The sequence below is a fragment of the Meles meles genome, chromosome 11, assembly GCF_922984935.1.
Source record: "Meles meles chromosome 11, mMelMel3.1 paternal haplotype, whole genome shotgun sequence".
In the NCBI taxonomy this organism is placed as follows: domain Eukaryota; kingdom Metazoa; phylum Chordata; class Mammalia; order Carnivora; family Mustelidae; genus Meles; species Meles meles.
Genome location: NC_060076.1, coordinates 88,229,009 through 88,232,363, shown reverse-complemented (window position 1 = coordinate 88,232,363; position 3,355 = coordinate 88,229,009). Strand labels below are relative to the sequence as shown.

Sequence of the window (3,355 nt, the reverse complement as noted above, 5' to 3'; positions counted from 1 at the left end):
GGGTGGCTCAGTGGGTTAAGCCACTGCCTTCGGCTCAGGTCATGATCTCAGGGTCCTGGGATCAAGTCCCGCATCGGGCTCTCTGCTCAGCAGGGATCCTGCTTCCCTCTCTCTCTCTCTCTCTCTGCCTGCCTCTCTGCCTACTTGTGGTCTCTCTCTGTCAAATAAATAAATAAAATCTTTAAAAAAAAAAAAGGCACTCTACTGAGTGGGAGAAGATATTTACAAATAAAATATCCAATAAGAGGTTATTATCAAAACTATTACAACACTCCTACACCACACCAATATAAAAAATGAGATTTTTTAATGGGCAAAGGATCTAAACAAATCTTTGTCCAAAGAAGACACACTGATGGCAACAGACACACGAAAAGATGCTCAGCGTCACTAATCATTAGGGAAACACAAACCAAAACCACAGTGAGCTATTGCCTCACACCTGTGCGGGTGGCTAGCGAGAGAGAAAACAAGCAGTAAGCGTTGGTGGCAACGTAAGGAAATGGGAGCCTTCTTACACTGTTGGCAGGAATGCGACTGGTGCAGCCACTAAGCAAAACAGCATAGAGTTTCCTCAAAAATTCATGTGTAGGGGTGCCTGGGTGGCTCAGTGGATTAAGCCTCTGCCTTCGGCTCAGGTCATGATCCCAGGGTCCTGGGATCGAGCCCCGCATCGGGCTCTCTGCTCAGCAGGGAGCCTGCTTCTTCCTCTCTCTCTGCCTGCCTCTCTGCCTACTTGTGATCTCTGCCAAATAAATAAATAAGTAAATATTTAAACATAGAAATATGAAGGGTGCCTTGGTGCCCCAGTTGGTAGAGTCTACCTCTTGTTCAGTTCATGCATGATCCTGAGGTCCTGGGATCGAGCACTTCATATGACTCTCTGCTCAGGAGGAAGCCTGCTTCTCCCTCTCTGCCCTCCCCCGCCAGCTCACGTTCTCTCTCAAATAAATAAATAAAATCAAGGAAGGAAGGAAGGGAAGAAAGAAAGAAAGAGAAAGGAGAAGAAAAGGAGAGAGAGGGAGGGAGGAAGGAAGAAAGAAAGAAAAAAACTATGATCCAGAAATTCCACTAATGGATATGTACCCAAAGAAAACAAAAACGCTAATTTGAAAAGATATACACATCCCTATGCTTATTGAAGCAATATTTTTTTTTCTTTCATTCCTCTCCTTTATTTTTCTGCTTTGAAAGAGATTTTGAGGGAGGGATGTGTGTATCCTTGTATCAAGTCTTTAAAAGATACACAACAGGGGGCGCCTGGGTGGCTCAGTGGATTAAAGCCTCTGCCTTCGGCTCAGGTCACGATCTCAGGGTCCTGGAATAGGGTCCTGGAATTGAGCCCTGCATCAGGCTCTCTGCTCAGCAGGGAACCTGCTTCCTCTTCTCTGTCTACCTGCTTCTCTGCCTACTTGTGATCTCTGTCAAATGAATAACTAAAATTCTTAAAAAAAAAAAAAAAGATACACAATAGGGCACCTAGGTGGCTCAGTCATTAAGCATCTGCCTTTGGCTCAGGTCATGATCCCAGGGTCCTGGGATCGAGCCCCACATTGGGCTCCCTGCTCAGTGGGGAGTCTGTTTCTCCCTCTCCCACTGCCCCTTCTTGTGTTCCCTCTCTCGCTGTGCCTCTGTCAGATAAATAAATAAAATCTTTAAAAAAAATTTTTTTTTAAAAACATACACAGCTGGTTAGATGATAGACATTGAAAATGGCTTCTGAGTAAAGCAGATTGCCCTTCATGATGTTGGTGGATCTCATCCAATCAGCTGAAAGCCCAAATAGGAAGACAGGGTGATCCACCACCCCACCCCCCGCCCCAAGGAAGAGGAAACTTCTTCTGCCTGACTTGTATTTGAATTTTTTTTGGCCTTTGGACTTGAACTGAAACAGCTCTTCTTGGGTCTCAAGCCGCCTGGTTTTTGGATGAGAACTACACGATCAACTCTCCTGGTTTCCAGTTTGCCTACCACACATCTTGGGACTTGCTACCCTCTATTATTGTGGGAGCCAAGTCTTTTCACACTGATAGGGAAGCGGACAAGTCCCAATCCATATATCCTAATCTATAAATTTATAAACTCAACCTATATATGGATACCCATCTTACACAGATATACAAATAGCCATCCTATTGCTTCTCTTTCTCTGGAGAACCTAATATATGCTGATAAATCAGCTGCATGGAAAGAATAGCTTGCCTTCTGAATGCTGGAGGGAAAAGGTACTCCCGTTTTACATTTACATTTTGCCCTGGTCACACCTCACTTTTCTTTTTTTTTTTTTTCTTTTTAAAATTTTATCTATTTATTCGACAGAGAGAGATCACAAGTAGGCAGAGAGGCAGGCAGAGAGAGAGAGAGGAGGAAGCAGGCTCCCCACCAAGGAGAGAACCCGATGCGGGGCTCGATCCCAGCACCTTGGGATCATGACCTGAACCAAAGGCAGAGGCTTTAACCCTCTGAGCCACCCAGGTGCCCCACACCTCACTTTTCTTACACTAATATTTTCTTACACTAATATTTTAATACACTTTCTTACACTAATATTTTCTTACACTAAAAATCCCAGTTTTTAAAAAATTTTATTAAAATTCAATTACTCACCATACCGCATATCGCCAGTTTCAGAGGTAGAGGTCAGCGATTCATCCACTGCACACAACACCCAGCACTGATTACATTACATGCCCTTCCTAGTGCCCATCACCCAGTTACCCATCCCCCCATCCTCTCCCCTCCAGCAACCCTCAGTGTGTTTCCTATAGTTAAGACTCTCTAATGGTTTGTCTCCCTCTCTGATATTATCTTTAGTTTCCCCTCCCTTCCCCTATGATCCTGTTTTGTTTCATTTCCACACATAAGTGAAATCATATGGTAATTGCTTTTTTCTGACTTATTTTGGTTAGTATAGTTCCATCCACTTCACTGCCAATGTAAGATTTCTTTTTCTGATGGCTGAGTAATATTCCATCATATATATAAAAATCATGGAATGCTCACAAATGTGGATGCCTCCCTGCGCAGGGTCTATGCTCATCTTCTCTATTGAGATCATGATGGTCTATGCTCATCTTCTCTGTATCATTCCCGTTGTGGTATACATGCTGCCAAAGCAGTATTTTAAATACTAAGATACGGAAGTAACCTAAGGGTCATCAATGAATGAATGCAGGGGTCCCTGGCTGGCTCAGTCAGTAGAGCATGCAACTCTATCTTGGGATTGTGAGTTCAAGTCCTATTTAGGGCAAAGAGCCTACTTTAAAAAAAAAAAAAAAGAGGGGCTCCTGGGTGGCTCAGTGGGTTAGAGCCCCTGCCTTCAGCTCAGGTTATGATCCCAGGGCCCTGGGATCGA

General features: G+C 43.9%; 1 pseudogene; it reads right to left on the bottom strand.

The window, feature by feature from the left end:
• Positions 1 to 2,983: 2,983 nt before the first annotated feature.
• LOC123953681 lies at positions 2,984 to 3,119 on the bottom strand (annotated as a pseudogene).
• Positions 3,120 to 3,355: the final 236 nt, after the last annotated feature.